This window comes from Rhinopithecus roxellana, chromosome 5 (genome assembly GCF_007565055.1).
Source record: "Rhinopithecus roxellana isolate Shanxi Qingling chromosome 5, ASM756505v1, whole genome shotgun sequence".
Lineage (NCBI taxonomy): Eukaryota > Metazoa > Chordata > Mammalia > Primates > Cercopithecidae > Rhinopithecus > Rhinopithecus roxellana.
The window spans coordinates 107,432,668-107,457,862 of NC_044553.1; the positions used below are offsets into that span (position 1 = coordinate 107,432,668).

General features: G+C 40.5%; 1 protein-coding gene across 6 annotated transcripts in view; it reads left to right on the forward strand.

The window, feature by feature from the left end:
• Positions 1-25,195, forward strand: part of SH3GL3 (SH3 domain containing GRB2 like 3, endophilin A3) — a 199,379-nt gene that overhangs the window by 164,177 nt on the left and 10,007 nt on the right. The window lies entirely within an intron of this gene.

Here is a 25,195-nt window from a genome sequence, read left to right on the forward strand (position 1 = left end):
TTACAAGTAACTAGACCCTTCATATTCTGATGAGAATATTAATTATACTTATTATTATTATTATTATTATTACTATTTGAAATGGAGTTTCGCTCTTGTCACCCAGGCTGGAATGCAATGGTGCGATCTTGGCTCACTGTAACCTCCACCTCCCAGGTTCAAGTGATTCTCCTGCCTCAGCCTCCTGAGTAACTGGGATTACAGGTGCCCATCACCACACCTGGCTAATTTTTCTATTTTTAGTAGAGATGGGGTTTCACCATGTTGACCAGGCTGGTCGTGAACTCCTGACGTCGTGATCCACCCACCTTGGCCTCCCAAAGTGCTGGGATTATAGGCGTGAGCCACCACACCTGGCCCTTAATTATACTTTTTAAAAAGTCTCCTCTTAATTCTTATCTCCTTGAGTGTTTGTTGGGATCTAGGTCTACTTTATGAAGTTGTTTCTCATACGTTGATGATTCTTGGCTCTGTGCACAATTTTTTATTTGAGATTGCTTATGAGGTTGCCTCCTGTGGTTAAGGGGGAATAAGGGATATTCTGTTGAGTGCAGTGGACTGGTTTCTGGTTTTCTGGTTGTTTCTATCATCCATGGTGCTGCCCTGACTTTCTGTGTCAGGTGCCCACACTCAGTCAGTACCCCTTCCTGAAGGCAGTTGCCAGGGCTCCTGGCATGGTGCAAACCCAGGATGAATGGACTCACCTGGCTGCTGTTTTCTCAGAAAGCCAGCCAGCTTTTAGGATCCACTAACACTGAGCTTTGGGCACCCTTAGACTTCACTGTCATGGCATTCCGCTTTGGGAGCCATGTTGAGCCTCATTTCCTCCATCTGCTGCTTTCCATCTTCCAGACATCCTTGTGTTCCTCATAATTTCTGGTCTACCAGCAGTATTTAGTCTCATTTTCCAACCTTATTTGCAACCTTAAGTCCTATTTTATAAGTGACAGGGATTTGATACATGAAAGGAAGGCTGCAGTCTTGTACTTCATCGTGCCATGTTAATGGAAATTTCCCTTAAGACATTCAATGCCACTTATCTCACTGGTTGCATCTTTGCTCTTCCCCAAGATGGCTTTAGGTGCTGAATGGATACAGGCAAACAATCTTAAATCGCATGATGAGAAAATATTCTTGTTTTCAATTCTCTTTTATTCATTCCAGTTTCAAGGAGATAAGCTACAGTTTTGTGCTGGAGTATTTTTTTAAAATTATTATTATACTTTAAGTTCCAGGGTACATGTGCATAACGTGCAGGTTTGTTACATATGCATACTTGTGCCATGTTGGTGTGCTGCACCCATCAACTCGTCAGCACCCATCAATTCGTCATTTATATCAGGTATAACTCCCAATGCAATTCCTCCCCCCTCCCCCCTCCCCATGATAGGCCCCGATGTGTGATGTTCCCCTTCCCGAGTCCAAGTGTTGTCATTGTTCAGTTCCCACCTATGAGCGAGAGCATGCGGCGTTTGGTTTTCTGTTCTCGTGATAGTTTGCTAAGAATGATGGTTTCCAGCTGCATCCATGTCCCCACAGAGGACACAAACTCATCCTTTTTTATGGCTGCATAATATTCCATGGTGTATATGTGCCACATTTTCTTAATCCAGTCTGTCACAGATGGACATTTGGGTTGATTCCAAGTCTTAGCTATTGTGAATAGTGCCGCAGTAAACATACGTGTGCATGTGTCTTTATAGCAGCATGATTTATAATCCTTTGGGTATATACCCAGTAGTGGGATGGCTGGGTCATATGGTACATCTAGTTCCAGATCCTTGAGGAATCGCCATACTGTTTTCCATAATGGTTGAACTAGTTTACAATCCCACCAACAGTGTAAAAGTGTTCCCATTTCTCCACATCCTCTCCAGCACCTGTTGTTTCCTGACTTTTTAATGATTGCCATTCTAACTGGTGTGAGATGGTATCTCATTGTGGTTTTGATTTGCATCTCTCTGATGGCCAGTGATGATGAGCATTTTTTCATGTGTCTGTTGGCTGTATGAATGTCTTCTTTTGAGAAATGTCTGTTCATATCCTTTGCCCACTTTTGGATGGGGTTGTTTGTTTTTTCCTTGTAAATTTGTTTGAGTTCTTTGTAGGTTCTGGATATTAGCCCTTTGTCAGATGAGTAGATTGCAAAAATTTTCTCCCATTCTGTAGGTTGCCTGTTCACTCTGATGGTAGTTTCTTTTGCTGTGCAGAAGCTCTTTAGTTAAATCATATCCCATTTGTCAATTATGGCTTTTGCTGCCGTTGCTTTTGGTGTTTTAGACATGAAGTCCTTGCCCATGCCTATGTCCTGAATGGTACTACCTAGGTTTTCTTCTAGGGTTTTTATGGTATTAGGTCTAACATTTAGGTCTCTAATCCATCTTGAATTAATTTTCGTATAAGGAGTAAGGAAAGGATCCAGTTTCAGCTTTCTACTTATGGCTAGCCAATTTTCCCAGCACCATTTATTAAACAGGGAGTCCTTTCCCCATTTCTTGTTTCTCTCAGGTTTGTCAAAGATCAGATGGCTGTAGATGTGTGGTATTATTTCTGAGGACTCTGTTCTGTTCCATTGGTCTACATCTCTGTTTTGGTACCAGTACCATGCTGTTTTGGTTACTGTAGCCTTGTAGTATAGTTTGAAGTCAGGTAGCGTGATGCCTCCAGCTTTGTTATTTTGACTTAGGATTGTCTTGGCAATGCGGGCTCTTTTTTGGTTCCATATGAACTTTAAAGCCGTTTTTTCCAATTCTGTGAAGAAACTCATTGGTAGCTTGATGGGGATGGCATTGAATCTATAAATAACCTTGGGCAGTATGGCCATTTTCACAATATTGATTCTTCCTATCCATGAGCATGGTATGTTCTTCCATTTGTTAGTGTCCTCTTTTATTTCACTGAGCAGTGGTTTGTAGTTCTCCTTGAAGAGGTCCTTTACATCCCTTGTAAGTTGGATTCCTAGGTATTTTATTCTCTTTGAAGCAATTGTGAATGGAAGTTCATTCATGATTTGGCTCTCTGTTTGTCTGTTACTGGTGTATAAGAATGCTTGTGATTTTTGCACGTTAATTTTGTATCCTGAGACTTTGCTGAAGTTGCTTATCAGCTTAAGGAGATTTTGGGCTGAGACAATGGGGTTTTCTAAATATACAATCATGTCATCTGCAAACAGGGACAATTTGACTTCTTCTTTTCCTAACTGGATACCCTTTATTTCTTTCTCTTGCCTGATTGCCCTAGCCAGAACTTCCAACACTATGTTGAATAGGAGTGGTGAGAGAGGGCATCCCTGTCTTGTGCCAGTTTTCAAAGGGAATTTTTCCAGTTTTTGCCCATTCAGTATGATATTGGCTGTGGGTTTGTCATAAATAGCTCTTATTATTTTGAGGTACGTTCCATCAATACCGAATTTCTTGAGCGTTTTTAGCATGAAGGGCTGTTGAATTTTGTCAAAAGCCTTTTCTGCATCTATTGAGATAATCATGTGGTTCTTGTCTTTGGTTCTGTTTATATGCTGGATTATGTTTATTGATTTGCGAATGTTGAACCAGCCTTGCATCCCAGGGATGAAGCCCACTTGATCATGGTGGATAAGCTTTTTGATGTGCTGCTGAATCCGGTTTGCCAGTATTTTATTGAGGATTTTTGCATCGATGTTCATCAGGGATATTGGTCTAAAATTTTCTTTTTTTGTTGTGTCTCTGCCAGGCTTTGGTATCAGGATGATGTTGGCCTCATAAAATGAGTTAGGGAGGATTCCCTCTTTTTCTATTGATTGGAATAGTTTCAGAAGGAATGCTACCAGCTCCTCCTTGTACCTCTGGTAGAATTCAGCTGTGAATCCATCTGGTCCTGGACTTTTTTTCGTTGGTAGGCTATTAATTATTGCCTCAATTTCAGAGCCTGCTATTGGTCTATTCAGGGATTCAACTTCTTCCTGGTTTAGTCTTGGAAGAGTGTAAGTGTCCAGGAAATTATCCATTTCTTCTAGATTTTCTAGTTGATTTGCGTAGAAGTGTTTATAGTATTCTCTGATGGTAGTTTGTATTTCTGTGGGGTCCGTGGTGATATCCCCTTTATCATTTTTTATTGCGTCTATTTGATTCTTCTCTCTTTTCTTCTTTATTAGTCTTGCTAGCGGTCTGTCAATTTTGTTGATTTTATCAAAAAACCAACTCCTGGATTCATTGATTTTTTGGAGGGTTTTTTGTGTCTCTATCTCCTTCAGTTCTGCTCTGATCTTAGTTATTTCTTGCCTTCTGCTAGCTTTTGAATGTGTTTGCTCTTGCTTCTCCGGTTCTTTTAATTGTGATGTTAGAGTGTCAATTTTAGATCTTTCCAGCTTTCTCTTGTGGGCATTTAGTGCTATAAATTTCCCTCTACACACTGCTTTAAATGTGTCCCAGAGATTCTGGTATGATGTATCTTTGTTCTCATTGGTTTCAAAGAACATCTTTATTTCTGCCTTCATTTCGTTATGTACCCAGTAGTCATTCAGGAGCAGGTTGTTCAGTTTCCATGTAGTTGAGCGGTTTTGATTGAGTTTCTTAGTCCTGAGTTCTAGTTTGATTGCACTGTGGTCTGAGAGACAGTTTGTTATAATTTCTGTTCTTTTACATTTGCTAAGGAGTGCTTTACTTCCAATTATGTGGTCAATTTTGGAATAAGTGCGATGTGGTGCTGAGAAGAATGTATATTCTGTTGATTTGGGGTGGAGAGTTCTATAGATGTCTATTAGGTCCGCTTGGTGCAGAGATGAGTTCAATTCCTGGATATCCTTGTGAACTTTCTGTCTCGTTGATCTGTCTAATGTTGACAGTGGAGTGTTGAAGTCTCCCATTATTATTGTATGGGAGTCTAAGTCTCTTTGTAAGTCTCTAAGGACTTGCTTTATGAATTTGGGTGCTCCTGTATTGGGTGCATATATATTTAGGATAGTTAGCTCTTCCTGTTGAATTGATCCCTTTACCATTATGTAATGGCCTTCTTTGTCTCTTTTGATCTTTGATGGTTTAAAGTCTATTTTATCAGAGACTAGGATTGCAACCCCTGCTTTTTTTTGTTCTCCATTTGCTTGGTAGATCTTCCTCCATCCCTTTATTTTGAGCCTATGTATGTCTCTGCATGTGAGATGGGTCTCCTGAATACAGCAGACTGATGGGTCTTGACTCTTTATCCAGTTTGCCAGTCTGTGTCTTTTAATTGGAGCATTTAGTCCATTAACATTTAAGGTTAATATGGTTATGTGTGAACTTGATCCTGCCATTATGATATTAACTGGTTATTTTGCTCGTTAGTTGATGCAGTTTCTTCCTAGCCTCGATGGTCTTTACATTTTGGCATGTTTTTGCAATGGCTGGTACCGGTTGTTCCTTTCCATGTTTAGGGCTTCCTTCAGGGTCTCTTGTAAGGCAGGCCTGGTGGTGACAAAATCTCTAAGCATTTGCTTATCTGTAAAGGATTTTATTTCTCCTTCACTGATGAAACTTAGTTTGGCTGGATATGAAATTCTGGGTTTAAAATTCTTTTCTTTAAGAACGTTGAATATTGGCCCCCACTCTCTTCTGGCTTGTAGAGTTTCTGCCGAGAGGTCTGCTGTTAGTCTGACGGGCTTCCCTTTGTGGGTAACCCGACCTTTCTCTCTGGCTGCCCTTAAGATTTTTTCCTTCATTTCAACTTTGGTGAATCTGGCAATTATGTGTCTTGGAGTTGCTCTTCTCGAGGAGTATCTTTGTGGTGTTCTCTGTATTTCCTGAATTTGAATGTTGGCCTGCCCTACTAGGTTGGGGAAGTTCTCCTGGATGATATCCTGAAGACTGTTTTCCAACTTGGTTCCATTTTCCCCCTCACTTTCAGGCACCCCAATCAGACGTAGATTTGGTCTTTTTACATAATCCCATACTTCTTGCAGGCTTTGTTCATTTCTTTTTCTTCTTTTTTCTTTTGGTTTCTCTTCTCGCTTCATTTCATTCATTTGATCCTCAATCGCTGATACGCTTTCTTCCAGTTGATCAAGTCGGTTACTGAAGCTTGTGGATTTGTCACGTATTTCTCGTGTCATGGTTTTCATCTCTGTCATTTCATTTATGACCTTCTCTGCATTAATTATTCTAGCTATCAATTCTTCCACTCTTTTTTCAAGATTTTTAGTTTCTTTGCGCTGGGTACGTAATTCCTCCTTTAGCTCTGAGAAGTTTGATGGACTGAAGCCTTCTTCTCTCATCTCGTCAAAGTCATTCTCTGACCAGCTTTGATCCGTTGCTGGCGATGAGCTGCGCTGCTTTGCAGGGGGAGATGCGCTCTTATTTCTTGAATTTCCAGCTTTTCTGCCCTGCTTCTTCCTCATCTTTGTGGTTTTATCTGCCTCTGGTCTTTGATGATGGTGACGTACTGATGGGGTTTTGGTATAGGTGTTCTTCCTGTTTGATAGTTTTCCTTCTAATAGTCAGGACCCTCAGCTGTAGGTCTGTTGGAGATTGCTTGAGGTCCACTCCAGACCCTGTTTGCCTGGGTATCAGCAGCAGAGGTTGCCGAAGATAGAATATTGCTGAACAGCGAGTGTACCTGTCTGATTCTTACTTTGGAAGCTTCCTCTCAGGGGTGTACTCCACCCTGTGAGGTGTGGGGTGTCAGACTGCCCCTAGTGGGGGATGTCTCCCAGTTAGGCTACTCAGGGGTCAGGGACCCACTTGAGCAGGCAGTCTGTCCCTTCTCAGATCTCAACCTCCGTGTTGGGAGATCCACTGCTCTCTTCAAAGCTGTCAGACAGAGTCGTTCGCGTCTGCACAGGCCTCTGCTGCTTCCCCTGTTGTTTTTTAGCTGTGCCCTGTCCCCAGAGGTGGAGTCTACAGAGACAGGCAGGTTTCCTTGAGCTGCTGTGAGCTCCACCCAGTTTGAGCTTCCCAGCGGCTTTGTTTACCTACTTAAGCCTCAGCAATGGCGGGCACCCCTCCCCCAGCCTCGCTGCTGCCTTGCGGTTAGATTGCAGACTGCTGTGCTAGCAATGAGGGAGGCTCTGTGGCCGTGGGACCCTCCCGGCCAGGTGTGAGTATAATCTCCTGGTGTGCCCATTTGGTTAAAGCGCAGTATTGGGGTGGGAATTACCCGATTTTCCAGGTGTTGTGTGTCTCAGTTCCCCTGGCTAGGAAAAGAGATTCCCTTCCCCCTTGCGCTTCCCAGGTGAGGCAATGCCTCACCCTGCTTCAGCTCTCGCTGGTCGGGCTGCAGCAGCTGACCAGCACCGATTGTCCGGCATTCCCCAGTGAGATGACCCCAGTACCTCAGTTGAAAATGCAGAAATCACCCGTCTTCTGTGTCGCTCGTGTCGGGAGTTGGAGACTGGAGCTGTTCCTATTCGGCCATCTTGCTCCGCCTGTGCTGGAGTATTTTTAATGCCTAATTTTAACAGAGAGGAGAGGCCTCTGGTTAAAAGTCATTTACAGACTAGAGAATGTACCTTTTGGATGTAATAAAATTGTCTATTTTCCATTATATTATTCCATAATTTTTTCATGGTTACAGTCTCTTTATAGCATGTGGTACTAGTTTTCTTTTTTTTTTTTTTTTTTTGATGGTATCTCATTGTGGTTTTGATTTGCATGTCTCTGAGATTAGTGATGAGTGTTTTTTTCTATTTCTTTTTTTTTTTTTTTTTTTTTTTATTATACTTTAAGTTCTAGGGTACATGTGCATAACGTGCAGGTTTGTTACATATGTATACTTATGCCATGTTGGTGTGCTGCACCCATCAACTCGTCAGTACCCATCAATTCATCATTTATATCTTGTATAACTCCCCAATGCAAGCCCTCCCTCCTCCCCCCTCCCCCCTCCCCATGATAGGACCCAGTGCGTGATGTTCCCCTTCCCGAGTCCAAGTGATCTCATTGTTCAGTTCCGACCTATGAGTGAGAACATGCGGTATTTGGTTTTCTGTTCTTGTGATAGTTTGCTAAGAATGATGGTTTCCAGCTGCATCCATGTCCCTACAAAGGACGCAAACTCATCCTTTTTTATGGCTGCATAGTATTCCATGGTGTATATGTGCCACATTTTCTTAATCCAGTCTGTCACAGATGGACATTTGGGTTGATTCCAAGTCTTTGCTATTGTGAATAGTGCCGCAATAAACATACGTGTACATGTGTCTTTGTAGTAGACTAATTTATAATCCTTTGGGTATATACCCAGTAGTGGGATGGCTGGGTCATATGGTACATCTAGTTCTAGATCCTTGAGGAATTGCCATACTGTTTTCCATAATGGTTGAACTAGTTTACAATCCCACCAACAGTGTAAAAGTGTTCCTATTTCTCCACATCCTCTCCAACACCTGTTGTTTCCTGACTTCTTAATGATTGCCATTCTAACTGGTGTGAGATGGTATCTCATTGTGGTTTTGATTTGCATCTCTCTGATGGCGAGTGATGATGAGCATTTTTTCATGTGTCTGTTGGCTGTATGAATATCTTCTTTTGAGAAATGTCTGTTCATATCCTTTCCCCACTTTTTGATGGGGTTGTTTGTTTTTTTCTCGTATATTTGTTTGAGTTCTTTGTAGATTCTGGATATTAGCCCTTTGTCAGATGAGTAGGTTGCAAAAATTTTCTCCCATTCTGTAGGTTGCCTGTTCACTCTGATGGTAGTTTCTTTTGCTGTGCAAAAGCTCTTTAGTTTAATGAGATCCCATTTGTCAATTTTTGCTTTTGCTGCCGTTGCTTTTGGTGTTTTAGACATGAAGTCCTTGCCCATGCCTATGTCCTGAATGGTACTACCTAGATTTTCTTCTAGGGTTTTTATGGTATTAGGTCTAACATTTAAGTCTCTAATCCATCTTGAATTAATCTTCGTATAAGGGGTAAGGAAAGGATCCAGTTTCAGCTTTCTACTTATGGCTAGCCAATTTTCCCAGCACCATTTATTAAATAGGGAATCCTTTCCCCATTTCTTGTTTCTCTCAGGTTTGTCAAAGATCAGATGGCTGTAGATGTGTGATATTATTTCTGAGGACTCTGTTCTGTTCCATTGATCTATATCTCTGTTTTGGTACCAGTACCATGCTGTTTTGGTTACTGTAGCCTTGTAGTATAGTTTGAAGTCAGGTAGCGTGACGCCTCCAGCTTTGTCCTTTTGACTTAGGATTGTCTTGGCAATGCGGGCCCTTTTTTGGTTCCATATGAACTTTAAAGCCGTTTTTTCCAATTCTGTGAAGAAACTCATTGGTAGCTTGATGGGGATGGCATTGAATCTATAAATAACCTTGGGGAGTATGGCCATTTTCACAATATTGATTCTTCCTATCCATGAGCATGGTATGTTCTTCCATTTGTTTGTGTCCTCTTTTATTTCACTGAGCAGTGGTTTGTAGTTCTCCTTGAAGAGGTCCTTTACATCCCTTGTAAGCTGGATTCCTAGGTATTTTATTCTCTTTGAAGCAATTGTGAATGGAAGTTCATTCCTGATTTGGCTCTCTGCTTGTCTGTTACTGGTGTATAAGAATGCTTGTGATTTTTGCACATTAATTTTGTATCCTGAGACTTTGCTGAAGTTGCTTATCAGCTTAAGGAGATTTTGGGCTGAGACGATGGGGTTTTCTAAATATACAATCATGTCATCTGCAAACAGGGACAATTTGACTTCTTCTTTTCCTATCTGGATACCCTTGATTTCTTTCTCTTGCCTGATTGCCCTAGCCAGAACTTCCAACACTATGTTGAATAGGAGTGGTGAGAGAGGGCATCCCTGTCTTGTGCCAGTTTTCAAAGGGAATTTTTCCAGTTTTTGCCCATTCAGTATGATATTAGCTGTGGGTTTGTCATAAATAGCTCTTATTATTTTGAGGTATGTTCCATCAATACCGAATTTCTTGAGCGTTTTTAGCATGAAGGGCTGTTGAATTTTGTCAAAAGCCTTTTCTGCATCTATTGAGACAATCATGTGGTTCTTGTCTTTGGTTCTGTTTATATGCTGGATTACGTTTATTGACTTGCGAATGTTGAACCAGCCTTGCATCCCAGGGACGAAGCCCACTTGATCATGGTGGATAAGCTTTTTGATGTGCTGCTGAATCCGGTTTGCCAGTATTTTATTGAGAATTTTTGCATCAATGTTCATCAGGGATATTGGTCTAAAATTCTCTTTTTTTGATGTGTCTCTGCCAGGCTTTGGTATCAGGATGATGTTGGCCTCATAAAATGAGTTAGGGAGGATTCCCTCTTTTTCTATTGATTGGAATAGTTTCAGAAGGAATGGTACCAGCTCCTCCTTGTACCTCTGGTAGAATTCAGCTGTGAATCCATCTGGTCCTGGACTTTTTTTGGTGGGTAGGCTATTAATTGTTGCCTCAATTTCAGAGCCTGCTATTGGTCTATTCAGGGATTCAACTTCTTCCTGGTTTAGCCTTGGGAGAGTGTAAGTGTCCAGGAATTTATCCATTTCTTCTAGATTTTCTAGTTGATTTGCGTAGAGGCGTTTATAGTATTCTCTGATGGTAGTTTGTATTTCTGTGGGGTCAGTGGTGATATCCCCTTTATCATTTTTTATTGCATCTATTTGATTCCTCTCTCTTTTCTTCTTTATTAGCCTTGCTAGTGGTCTGTCAATTTTGTTGATCTTTTCAAAAAACCAACTCCTGGATTCATTGATTTTTTGGAGGGTTTTTTGTGTCTCTATCTCCTTCAGTTCGGCTCTGATCTTAGTTATTTCTTGCCTTCTGCTAGCTTTTGAATGTGTTTGCTCTTGCCTCTCTAGTTCTTTTAATTGTGATGTTAGAGTGTCAATTTTAGATCTTTCCTGCTTTCTCTTGTGGGCATTTAATGCTATAAATTTCCCTCTACACACTGCTTTAAATGTGTCCCAGAGATTCTGGTATGTTGTATCTTTGTTCTCATTGGTTTCAAAGAACATCTTTATTTCCGCTTTCATTTCGTTATGTACCCAGTAGTCAGTCAGGAGCAGGTTGTTCAGTTTCCATGTAGTTGAGCGGTTTTGATTGAGTTTCTTAGTCCTGAGTTCTAGTTTGATTGCACTGTGGTCTGAGAGACAGTTTGTTATAATTTCTGTTCTTTTACATTTGCTGAGGAGTGCTTTACTTCCAATTATGTGGTCAATTTTGGAATAAGTGCGATGTGGTGCTGAGAAGAATGTATATTCTGTTGATTTGGGGTGGAGAGTTCTATAGATGTCTATTAGGTCCGCTTGGTGCAGAGATGAGTTCAATTCCTGGATATCCTTGTGAACTTTCTGTCTCGTTGATCTGTCTAATGTTGACAGCGGAGTGTTGAAGTCTCCCATTATTATTGTATGGGAGTCTAAGTCTCTTTGTAAGTCTCTAAGGACTTGCTTTATGAATTTGGGTGCTCCTGTATTGGGTGCATATATATTTAGGATAGTTAGCTCTTCCTGTTGAATTGATCCCTTTACCATTATGTAATGGCCTTCTTTGTCTCTTTTGATCTTTGATGGTTTAAAGTCTGTTTTATCAGAGACAAGGATTGCAACCCCTGCTTTTTTTTGTTCTCCATTTGCTTGGTAGATCTTCCTCCATCCCTTTATTTTGAGCCTATGTATGTCTCTGCATGTGAGATGGGTCTCCTGAATACAGCAGACTGATGGGTCTTGACTCTTTATCCAGTTTGCCAGTCTGTGTCTTTTAATTGGAGCATTTAGTCCATTAACATTTAAGGTTAATATGGTTATGTGTGAACTTGATCCTGCCATTATGATATTAACTGGTTATTTTGCTCGTTAGTTGATGCAGTTTCTTCCTAGCCTCGATGGTCTTTACATTTTGGCATGTTTTTGTGATGGCTGGTACCGGTTGTTCCTTTCCATGTTTAGGGCTTCCTTCAGGGTCTCTTGTAAGGCAGGCCTGGTGGTGACAAAATCTCTAAGCATTTGCTTATCTGTAAAGGATTTTATTTCTCCTTCACTTATGAAACTTAGTTTGGCTGAATATGAAATTCTGGGTTTAAAATTCTTTTCTTTAAGAACGTTGAATATTGGCCCCCACTCTCTTCTGGCTTGTAGAGTTTCTGCTGAGAGATCTGCTGTTAGTCTGATGGGCTTCCCTTTGTGGGTAACCCGACCTTTCTCTCTGGCTGCCCTTAAGATTTTTTCCTTCATTTCAACTTTGGTGAATCTGGCAATTATGTGTCTTGGAGTTGCTCTTCTGGAGGAGTATCTTTGTGGCGTTCTCTGTATTTCCTGAATTTGAATGTTGGCCTGCCCTACTAGGTTGGGGAAGTTCTCCTGGATGATATCCTGAAGAGTGTTTTCCAACTTGGTTCCATTTTCCCCCTCACTTTCAGGCACCCCAATCAGGCGTAGATTTGGTCTTTTTACGTAATCCCATACTTCTTGCAGGCTTTGCTCATTTCTTTTTCTTCTTTTTTCTTTTGGTTTCTCTTCTCGCTTCATTTCATTCATTTGATCTTCAATCGCTGATACTCTTTCTTCCAGTTGATCGAGTCGGTTACTGAAGCTTGTGCATTTGTCACGTATTTCTCGTGTCATGGTTTTCATCTCTGTCATTTCGTTTATGATCTTCTCTGCATTAATTAGTCTAGCTGTCAATTCTTCCACTCTTTTTTCAAGATTTTTAGTTTCTTTGCGCTGGGTACGTAATTCCTCCTTTAGCTCTGATAAGTTTGATGGACCGAAGCCTTCTTCTCTCCTCTCGTCCAAGTCATTCTCTGACCAGCTTTGATCCGTTGCTGGCGATGGGCTGCGCTCCTTCGCAGGGGGAGATGCGCTCTTATTTTTTGAATTTCCAGCTTTTCTGCCCTGCTTCTTCCCCATCTTTGTGGTTTTATCTGTCTCTGGTCTTTGATGGTGGTGACGTACTGATGGGGTTTTGGTATAGGTGTCCTTCCTGTTTGATAGTTTTCCTTCTGACAGTCAGAAGGACTGTCTGTTGGTCTGTTGGAGATTGCTTGAGGTCCACTCCAGACCCTGTTTGCCTGGGTATCAGCAGCAGAGGTTGCCGAAGATAGAATATTGCTGAACAGCGAGTGTACCTGTCTGATTCTTCCTTTGGAAGTTTCCTCTCAGGGGTGTACTCCACCCTGTGAGGTGTGGGGTGTCAGACTGCCCCTAGTGGGGGATTTCTCCCAGCTAGGCTACTCAGGGGTCAGAGACACACCTGAGCAGGCAGTCTGTCCGTTCTCAGATCTCAACCTCCGCGTTGGGAGATCCACGGCTCTCCCCAAAGCTGTCAGACAGAGTCGTTCGCGTCTGCACCGGCTCCAGCTACTTCCCCTGTTGGTCTTCAGCTGTGCGCTGTCCCCAGAGGTGGAGACTACAGAGACATGCAGGCTTCCTTGAGCTGCTGTGAGCTCCACCCAGTTCGAGCTTCCCAGCGGCTTTGTTTACCTACTTAAGCCTCAGCAATGGCGGGCGCCCCTCCCCCAGCCTTGCTGCTGCCTTCGGTACTAGTTTTCAGTTTACATTTTTTGATATAATGTTTCAGTGAAGGTTAATAAAATTGATTTTTTAAAAAACGTATCAAGAGGATACTCAGGTACAATTCTCTGAAGACTATTTTTTGTTGTTTGTTTTTTTAAGATTTTAATGAAGCAGATATATTTTCAAGGTAGAATTCATTTGTGCCATAACAATTTTCTATCTCTTCTTATTTACTTATTTTTTTGCCCTGTATATTTCTGTAGTTGGGAGAGAGATTCAACTTTCCATGTGATGCACTCCCCCTTTCCTTTCTTTATTTTTTTTGTATTTTAATTTTTTTCCATAGGTTCTTGAGGAACAGGTGGTAGTTGGTTATATGAGTAAGCTCTTTAGTGGTGATTTGTGAGATTTCAGTGCACCCATCAGCCGAGCAGTATACACTGAACCCAGTTTGTAGTCTTTTATCCCTTACCCCCTCCCACCCTTTCTCTCAAGTCCCCAAAGTCCATTGTATCACTCGTATGCCTTTGCATCCTCATAGCTTAGCTCCCGCTTATGGGTGAGAACACATGATGTTTGCTTTTCCATTCCTGAGTTTCTTCACTTAGAATAATAGTCTCCAATTCCACCCAGGTTGCTGCAAATATGTGTGTGTGTGTGTGTGTGTCAAAAAACCCCACAGTTTTTTTATCCACTCATTGATGGGCATTTGGGCTGGTTCCATATTTTTGCAATTGCGAATTTTGCTGCTGTAAACATACGTGTGCAACTATCTTTTTTGTGTAATGACTTCTTTTTCTCTGGGTAGATACCCAGTAGTGGGATTGCTGGATCAAATGGTGGTTCTACCTTTAGTTCTTTAAGGAATCTCCACACAGTTTTCCATAGTGGTTGTACTAGTCTACATTCTCACCAGCAGTGTAGAAATGTTCCCTTTTCACCCATCCATGCCAACATCTATTATTTTTTGATTTTTTAATTATTGCCACTCTTGCAGGGGTAAGTTGGTATCACATTGTGGTTCTGATTTGCGTTTCCTTGATCATTAGTGATGTTGAGCATTCTTTTCATGTTTTTTGGCCATTTGTATATCTTCTTTTGAGAATTGTCTATTCATGTCTTGTAGATTCTGGATATTAGTCCTTTGTCAAATGTATAGATCGTGAAGATTTTCTCCCACTCTGTGGGTTGTCTGTACACTCTTACTGTTCCTTTTGCTCTGCAGAAGCTCTTTAATTAAGTCCCGGCTATTTATCTTTGTTTTTGTTGCATTTGCTTTTGGGTTCTTGGTCATGAAGTCTTTGCCTAAGTCAATGTCCAGAAGGATTTTTCTGATGTTATCTCCTAGAATTTTTATAGTTTCAGGTCTTAGATTTAAGTCCTTGATCCATGATGAGTTGATTTTTGTATAAGGTGAGAGATGAGAATCCAGTTTCATTCTCCTACACATAGCTTGCCAATTATCCCAGCACCATTTGTTAAATAGGGTGTCCTTTCCCCACTTTACGCTTTTGTTTGCTTTGTCGAAGATCAGTTGGCTGTAAGTATTTGGGTTTATTTCTGGGTTCTCTATTCTGTTCCATTGATCTATGTGCCTATTTTTATAACAGTACCATGTTGTTTTGGTGACTGTGGTCTTACAGGGTAGTTTGAAATCAGGTAATGTGATGCCTCCAGATTTATTCTTTTTGGTTAGTCTTGCTTTGGCTATGCAGGCTCTTTTTTTGATTTCATATGAATTTTAGGATTGTTTTTTCTAGTTCTGTGAAGAATGATGATGGTATTTTGATGATGGGAATTGCACTGAATTTGTAGACTGCTTTTGGCAGTATGGTTATCTTCACAATATTGATTCTGTCCATCCATGAGCATGGGATGTGTTTCCATTTGTTTGTGACATCTATGATTTCTTTCAGCAGTGTTTTGTAGTTTTCCTTGTAGAGGTCTTTTACCATTTTGGTTAGGTATACTCCTAAGTTTTTGTTTTTGTTTTACAGTTATTATAAAAGGGTTTGAGTTCTTGATTTGATTCTCAGCTTGGTCTCTGTTGTTATATAGCAGAGCTACTGATTTATATACATTAATTTTGTATCCTGAAACTTTGCTGAATTCATTTATCAGTTCTAGGAGCTTTTTGGAGTCTTTTGGGTTCTAGGGTTTTCTACGTATACAGTTATATCATCAGCAAACAGTGACAGTTTGGCGTCCTCTATACTGATTTGGATGCCCTTTATTTATTTCTCTTGTCTGATTGCTCTGGCTAGGACTTCCAGTACTATGTTGAACAGAAGTGGTGAGAGTGGGCATCCTTGTCTTGTTCCAGTTCTCAGAGGAAATGCTTTCAACTTTTCTCCATTCAGTATTATGTTGACTGTGGGTTTGTCATAGATGGTTTTTATTACATTAAGGATGTCCCTTGTATACCTATTTTGCTGAGGGTTTTTAATCGTGAAGGGATGCTGGATTTTGCAAATGCTTTTTCAGTGTCATTGAGATGATCATGTACTTTTTGTTTTTAATTCTGTTTATATGGTATATCACATTTATTGACTTGCGTATGTTAAACCATCCCTGCATCCCTGGTATAAAACCCACTTGATTGTGGTGGAGTATCTTTTGGATATGCTATTGGATTCATTTAGCTAGCATTTTGTTAAGGATTTTTGCATCTGTGTTCATCAGGGAGATTGGTCTGTAGTTTTCTTTTTTTTTTTCTATGTCCTTTCCTGGTTTTGGTATTAGGGTGATACTGGCTTCATAGAATGATTTAGAGAGGATTCCTTCTTTCTCTATCTTGTGGAATAGTGTCAATAGGATTGGTACTAACTCTTCTTTGAATGTCTGGTAGAATTCAGCTGTGAATCCTTCTGGTCCTGGACTTTTTTTTTTTTTTTTTTTTTTTTTGGTAATTTTTAAATTACCATTTCAGTCTTGCTGCTTGTTACTGGTCCATTCAGGGTTTCTCTGAAGACTTTTTGTATTGTATTATGCTAACACTAGTTTTCTGTTTCAAAAAAAAAAAAAAACCACAAAACTGAAATGCAGTAAAATAGGATTTCTTCACTCCTGCCACAGTCCAGGGAGAATATTCCAAGAAGATAGGTGGTTCTAATGCATAGAGTCTCTCAGGGGTCTAGGCTGACGGCAGCTCTGCCATCTTCATCATATGGCTTCCTAGTTATTGCCACTCAAGCCAGCAGGAAGGAGAGAAAGAACAAACATTTAGGCTAGATATTTCCTCTTATACCCACAGGTGGAAATGACACAGACATTCCAAGGATGAGCGCTCAAACAGCCACACCTAGTAGCAAAGCAACTTGGGAAGTACAACCTTTAGCTAGGCAGCTGCTATCCAGTTGTAATGGCATCTTTGTTTGGGCTGCTGTAACAAAATACCTTAGACTGGGTAGCTTTTACTTACAGTCTGGAGGCTGAGATGTCTAAAATCAAGGTGCCAGCAGAACTGGTGCCTGGTGGAGGCCCATTCCTCATAGATGACATCTTCTAGCTATGTCCTCACATGGCAGAAGGAGCAAATGAGCTCCCTCAGGTCCCTTTTATAAGGGTACTAATCCTACTCATGACCTAATCACCCCCAAGTCACTAATTCTCATTACCTAATCAATTCCTAAAGGTCCCAGCTCTTAATACTATTGCATTGGAGATTATATTTCAACAGATGAATTTTGGGGGAACACACACATTCAGGCCATAGCAAATAGGAAATACACTGCATACACTAGTCCATAACAATGATGGACTCCTGCTGGACAGAAATTTCAAGGACCCCCTACCCTGACAGTAAAGAAAGTGTCTTGATTAGACCCTGGTTCTGCTCTCTGGATTTTGGATGAGGGAGATGCTTTTGTCTTTTATTCTGTGAGCTCCTAGATTTGCTTTCTGAGAAATGTGTCTTCCAAGACCACATTGTAAGTGGGCTTTGGAGGGCTGCCTTCTTTGACATCTGTGCTTATTGCTGCTCAGGGACCTTGTGGGTTCCTTACAGTTTAGTAGATACATATGTCTTCAGGTTAGGTTTACACTTCTTATCACAACTTGATTTCTTTTTTTTTTTTTTTTTTTTTTTTTTTTGAGATAGTCTTGCTCTGTCGCCCAGGCTGCAGTGCAGTGGTGGGATCTTGGCTCACTGCAGCCTCTGCTTCCCAGGTTCAAGCAATTCTTGTGCCTCAGCCTCCCGAGTAACTGGTATTATAGGCATGCACCACCACGCCTGGCCAATTTTTGTATTTTTAGTAGAGATGGGGCTTCACCATGTTGGCCAGGCTGGTCTTGAACGCCTGACCTTGAGTGATCCACCTTCCTCAGCCTCCCAAACTGCTGGAATTACAGGTGAGTCACCACACTGTCCACAACTTGATTTCTTAAAAAACATAGTGATCTTCTGATCTATATACTTCCAGGCAGTTCCATGTGCCTGTAAATACATTCAAGATTCTTTCTTAGATATAGCTCTTTTTTTTTTTTTAATTATACTTTAAGTTCTAGGGTACATGTGCATAATGTGCAGGTTTGTTACATATGTATACTTGTGCCATGTTGGTGTACTGCACCCATCAACTCGTCAGCACCCATCAACTCGTCATTTACATCAGGTATAACTCCCAATGCAATCCCTCCCCCTCCCCCGTGATAGGCCCCGGTGTGTGATGTTCCCCTTCCCGAGTCCAAGTGATGTCATTGTTCAGTTCCCACCTATGAGTGAGAACATGCGGTGTTTGGTTTTCTCTTCTTGTGATAGTTTGCTAAGAATGATGGTTTCCAGCTGCATCCATGTCCCTACAAAGGACGCAAACTCATCCTTTTTTATGGCTGCATAGTATTCCATGGTGTATATGTGCCACATTTTCTTAATCCAGTCTGTCACAGATGGACATTTGGGTTGATTCCAAGTCTTTGCTATTGTGAATAGTGGTGCAATAAACATACGTGTGCATGTGTCTTTATAGCAGCATGATTTATAATCCTTTGGGTGTCTACCCAGTAATGGGATGGCTGGGTCGTATGGTACTTCTAGTTCTAGATCCTTGAGAAATTGCCATACTGTTTTCCATAATGGTTGAACTAGTTTACAATCCCACCAACAGTGTAAAAGTATTCCTATTTGTCCACATCCTCTCCAGCACCTGTTGTTTCCTGACTTTTTAATGATTGCCATTCTAACTGGTGTGAGATGGTATCTCATTGTGGTTTTGATTCGCATTTCTCTGATGGCCAGTGATGATGAGCATTTTTTCATGTGTCTGTTGGCTGTATGAATGTTTTCTTTTGAGAAATGTCTGTTCATATCCTTTGCCCACTTTTGGATGGGGTTGTTTTTTTTTTTCTTGTAAATTTGTTTGAGTTCTTTGTAGGTTCTGGATATTAGCCCTTTGTCAGATGAGTAGATTGCAAAAATTTTCTCCCATTCTGTAGGTTGCCTGTTCACTCTGATGGTAGTTTCTTTTGCTGTGCAGAAGCTCTTTAGTTTAATTAGATCCCATTTGTCAATTTTGGCTTTTGTTGCCGTTGCTTTTGGTGTTTTAGACATGAAGTCCTTGCCCATGCCTATGTCCTGAATGGTATTACCTAGGTTTTCTTCTAGGGTTTTTATGGTATTAGGTCTAACATTTAGGTCTCTAATCCATCTTGAATTAATTTTCGTATAAGGAGTAAGGAAAGGATCCAGTTTCAGCTTTCTACTTATGGCTAGCCAATTTTCCCAGCACCATTTATTAAACAGGGAGTCCTTTCCCCATTTCTTGTTTCTCTCAGGTTTGTCAAAGATCAGATGGCTGTAGATGTGTGGTATTATTTCTGAGGACTCTGTTCTGTTCCATTGGTCTACATCTCTGTTTTGGTACCAGTACCATGCTGTTTTGGTTACTGTAGCCTTGTAGTATAGTTTGAAGTCAGGTAGCGTGATGCCTCCAGCTTTGTTATTTTGACTTAGGATTGTCTTGGCAATACGGGCTCTTTTTTGGTTCCATATGAACTTTAAAGCCGTTTTTTCCAATTCTGTGAAGAAACTCATTGGTAGCTTGATGGGGATGGCATTGAATCTATAAATATCCTTGGGCAGTATGGCCATTTTCACGATATTGATTCTTCCTATCCATGAGCATGGTATGTTCTTCCATTTGTTAGTGTCCTCTTTTATTTCACTGAGCAGTGATTTGTAGTTCTCCTTGAAGAGGTCCTTTACATCCCTTGTAAGTTGGATTCCTAGGTATTTTATTCTCTTTGAAGCAATTGTGAATGGAAGTTCATTCATGATTTGGCTCTCTTTTTTTTTCTGTTACTGGTGTATAAGAATGCTTGTGATTTTTGCACATTAATTTTGTATCCTGAGACTTTGCTGAAGTTTCTTATCAGCTTAAGGAGATTTTGGGCTGAGACAATGGGGTTTTCTAAATATACAATCATGTCATCTGCAAACAGGGACAATTTGACTTCTTCTTTTCCTAACTGGATACCCTTGATTTCTTTCTCTTGCCTGATTGCCCTAGTCAGAACTTCCAGCATATAAACAGAACCAAAGACAAAAACCACATGATTATCTCAAAAGATGCAGAAAAGGCCTTTGACAAAATTCAACAGCCCTTCATGCTAAAAACGCTCAATAAATTCGGTATTGATGGAATGTATCTCAAAATAATAAGAGCTATTTATGACAAACCCACAGCCAATATCATACTGAATGGGCAAAAATTGGAAAAATTCCCTTTGAAAACTGGCAGAAGACAGGGATGCCCTGTCTCACCACTCCTATTCAACATAGTGTTGGAAGATGTAGCTCTTAAAATGTTTATTTCTTTCCTTCCTTGTCTCACCCATGCTTCACTTTCTTAACTTACAGAGGCTACCTTGAGACCACCTGAAACGGCAGATTTGAGTAGGAAGGTGACACCTTTCATTGCATCTTTGCCACACAACTGAGTTCCTTTGGTTTAGGGAGGTCTCTGAGAATGATTTGGAAGAGCAATCTGCTTATCTTGTTTTCTTTGGGGTACAAAAGAAGTTTGCTTTTCTAATGCATTAGGAACCAACCTCTGCTCTTTCTTTTATCTTTGCTTGCAGACTGGGCAACTTTTGTCTTTCTTATAATAACTTGCTATACATACCAAGGTTTAGCTAACATCCAGCCTTCTGATTTTATTCACCTTCTTTCTTTAGCGCTACTGGTATGTGGTCTGCTTCCAGAGTTATTATAGGCAAAAAGTTTTTCAAATGTTTTGCCATAATCTAACAGGGTTTCAGCCTGGTGTGGTGGCTCACGCCTGTAATCCCAGCACTTTGGGAGGCCAAGGCAGGTGGACCACCTGAGTTCGGAAGTTTGAGACCAGCTTGACCAACATGGAGAAACCCCATCTCTACTAAAAATACAAAATTAGTCAGACATGGTGGTACATGCCTGTAATCCCAGCTATTTGGGAGGCTGAGGCAGGAGAATTCCTTGAAACCCGGGAGGCAGAGGTTGTGGTGAGGTTGCGGTGAGCCGAGATCGCACCCTTGCATTCCAGCCTGGGCAACAAGAGTGAAACTCTGTCTAAAAAAAAAAAGAAGCAGCAGCAGCTAGGTATAAGCAAATTAACTAAAACTTTTCACAGTGAGTTCAACCTCAGCTTCCCTCCTTCAATGCCAGTAGGAAAGGAGAACCCAGAACCCCAGGGCTCAGTCCTTGCCCCATTGTCTCTACCTTTCCAGCTTGCACCCGAGTAGTTCTTAGAGATAGGACCTCAGGTCAAGCTCCCAAGACACCATTCTCTCATTTGCCACCAAAGAGAGAGCTCAACTTTCCTTTGATTGAGCTCACAGAATGGCAGTGTAGAGAGTGTTAAGCCTTATAAAAATGAAAAGGTATTTGAATTAAAGTATCCCTTAAGGTAATAGGGACCTAGCATTTGAGTGCCAACAGTATGCTAGGAGTTAGTATTTGGTGCTTTATAGACATAGACATAACTCATTTCATCCTCATAACAGTACTCCAAGGAAGTGATAATTTAAAAAAGTAATAAATAATAAGATAATGATAATAGCAACTACACTTATTGACTACTTACTATGGGTTAGATATTGTATAAATACTTTGTATACATCTCTAGTACTATTTTTAGTCCCCATTTTACAGGTGAGTAAGTAGAGGCTCTGAGAGGTTAAGTGAGATCTTCTCAAGATCACAGAGCCAGGAAGTAGCAGAGCTGGGCATTTTACCTTACAGATATTTCATGTTATGTCATTAAGAAGGAATACTAGGGAATATTATGAAATGGCCAAGAGCATTGGGAATGATTTATTTCCAAGATTCATGATTATGGGGAATCTGTGGTCAGCAAGTGGTTGCAAAGGGAGCCCGCTGAATGCATCTGACTTGGAAGGGAAAAGCAGAAGACAGTGAGGTCTTTGGCTTCCTCACTGAGGCCGCTCATGTCAGTACTTTGTCCCCTCTTTCTTGGCCAGTAGCTGGGTCCCTAGACAGATTAAGTTCCTAGAAGGGCGATGTTCAGACAGATCACAGATGTGCAGAAGCTGGCTTCTAAGAAGGCTCAGTGTCCCATATGCGCCACTGCAACAAACTCTACTGTGTGCCACTGTGTGTCTTTTGCCTGTGCCTGTCCCAGGCTGCCTCTTCTAAGTTTCCCTCGGTGGTAGCTTCAAGTCCCCATCTCACACACCTAGCACTGGGCTTCCTTGATTTGTGGGTGGAATTTGCGAGTGTAAAGGGGGTCCTGTACTGTTTGTTTTTGAGGCACAGTTTCAAAAGAAAATGACATTTATAGCCTGCATTAATGGGAAATTACTTTCCATTAGGATTCTGAATGATTTGCACATAGTGTTTATAAAGTAAAGGAAAAATGTCAAGCATTTCTCTAACAAATGAAAGCAAAGCTCATGAGACTGCCAGAAATGAATTCCAAGAACATTTTCTTCATCATTTCTTCTTTCTAAAGAAAAAAAGAGAGAGATGAAAGAACATAAGTCAATTAAGCAGAATGCATCGTGGGACTGAGATGGAATCTTTGATAATATCATTGCTAGGTAGTTAAGAGAATGAGTAAAGTGAGCCAAAATGGAGAAGGGGGAGAATCACATCTTGAAATGACAGATTGCAGACAAAATCCAACTCTAGGTCTTGGCTGGGAGAAACGACTGCCTGTTCAAGCCCACGAGTGTAGGGTCATGCTGTTTCGTCAGTGTAAGCTTCCCCTCTGTCCCCAAAGAGAAAGGGAGGCCAAGAAACATCCTTGAGCTGAAACGTGTGCCTGTGTAGCTCCCAGAAAACCACTGATTTTTAAGAAAATAGTGTAGGAACTTGTGACCCATGCTCAAGTATCTTCCTCGCCCGTGAGGAATTTTTATTGGGTACCAGGTTGTCACCTCCTGAATTATATATTTAAAGACTAGAGGACAAAATGTATTTTATCAACTCATTTTTTATGAAGTTTTTTTTTTTTCTTCTTGCCGAAACTCTTAAAAGGGGTACCACTTTGTGTAATCACAACTAAGGGTTAATATGCCCCAAACTGGGACCTGCTTTAAACATATAGGAGACTGAAATTAGTTAACAAATATTCATTCCAAATGTGTGCTACAGGCACATCAGAGTGAGGTGAAATAAATCTCCCAAATGGCTTGTATTAAGACATTCTAACTCTCTTTAGGTATAAAAGAGACTTTTATAAATTTCTTGACACTTCTAAGGCAGCTTGAAAGTAATTTCTAGAGCCTAAGTCATTCCCCTCATTGGCACAAAATGTCTAGGATTACATTAGAAAATAAACATTTATTCAAAAGTGAAATATGAAGTTTGAAAATTAAAGAAGATGAACACTTTACAAATAGAAATACATGCAATTTTTTAACCTACATTTCCGTAGAAGAAATTAAAATTTCACAGAGCAGTGACAATGGTGATTGTTCAGTGAGCATGTTGTTTCTTACATTTCTTTTCTTTCCTTCCACCTCTTTTCTTCTATTCCCCTTCCCCACTAACAGCCTTCCCCCGAGATCCATTTCTATGTATTATCAGTAGTGCTTCAGAGTCAGAGTTATTGACAAGAGAGAAAAAAGTAAGGAAACAGGAGTCCCATGTTATAGTTCAGATTCTGGAACTTCTAAGTTGTATCAGTTGGGGTGAGTTTCTTAGCACCTCTAGACCGATTTGAACTTGTTCCTAGAGGAAGTGATTTGACTTAATACATTCCAAGGTACTTTCTAGCTCTAAATTCTGTGGGTGCAGTAGTTATCTTTTGTGAGTACTTAGCATTCTTAGTAATTTGAAACGTGGGTAGGTTGAACATTTAATATTTCTATATTTTAAAAAATATTTTAAAAATTAAAGTGTGAAATATGATTATTATTGCTGATCAGTAGCCATTGGTGAGGTGAACAGGAAGAGTCTCTCTGTTATTTTCCAGTCTGAAGGGAGATTTAGAGAGGGAAGTTTTCCTCACTGCAGGGAATGATTTTCTGCAATTATTCTGAATAGCCTGTAAAAAGAGTTTTGAAAAGCCATAAGACTATATAAATTCTGACTTAGTTGTGGGGATTTTGACTTTGCTGAAATGATCTCAAATGCTGCATATTTTAAAATCTTAACATATACTTTATAATGATACATTTGATCTGTAAGCTAAAATGTAAAATACCATCATCTAAATATTAATTTGTGTACTTGTTTTAAAAAATACAGTAGAAGTCAGTTGTGTCCTGGGATTACAAACCAGGCAACAATGGTGTTGCACCATCCAGGGGACTCTGAGTCCATATGAATGACACCCCCTAGAGTTGTCCAGTGGATGTGGCTGCAAGTGCAAACTTGAATGCCAGATTATAGGAATGAGAGACATAGGAAAAGTGTAAGAAGGTAGTGCAAGGCTGGTGATAAATGGCTGACTTAAGCTTCCAAGTCAGGATCATGACAGAGAGAGGTGTGTCCTTCAACAACTAGAAAACACTTGTTCTTTCTGAAGGGGGTGGCCAATAGTCTACGACAAGTGCCCCTTGCCTGAGAATGTGGGCCCATCAGAGCTAGCCTTTCTGATTTTTCAAGATTAGCCAGAAACCCTATGTTTATGTGACATCTCCTGACTTTTAGATGTTGGCAACTAATCCACATTGTGAAAAAGCAAGGAGCAGGCCAGACAAGGTATCATCTGCAAGCTGATCACTATGCCAGTGGCCAGAAAGTCAACTCTAATGAAGGCTGCTGTTTGCATTTTCATTTTCCAGAACTCAGAGTGGCAAAATAATAATAATAATAATAATAATAATAATAATACAAACAACAACAACAGCAACAAAAACAAGCCACACACATTGGATCTGGTTGCAATAGAGGGGTCACCTGCCAGAAAGTTTATTTTGATAAATAAATGGGCCACAGGTTTTGATATTTATCTGCAAAAGTCATCTCAGTAGACAAGTCATGGTTTTGTAAGGTGGGGGAGGGCACAACTTTATTAGTTAAACCCATCTAATATAACCCAAGTAAATTGAGGAAGACTGGCATTAAGGTTAACATAAAGCACACATGCTTACTTTTACAGATTTTAATGGTTAAGCTTGAGTTCCGTTGACAAGTAATTTCAATAAATCACATCTCCTGTGGATAAATACAGGGCTGTTATTTCTAGAAAGACAGTTCATAGACTTTTACTAGATTTTACTTGGTAGTGTACAACTTAACCATCATAGACCAACACTTAAAATTTCCAGATAAGGAAATCAGGACCCAAAGATGACCTAATCCACAGCAAAGATGCAGCGATCTGAAGCTTCTGTCCAGTGCGCT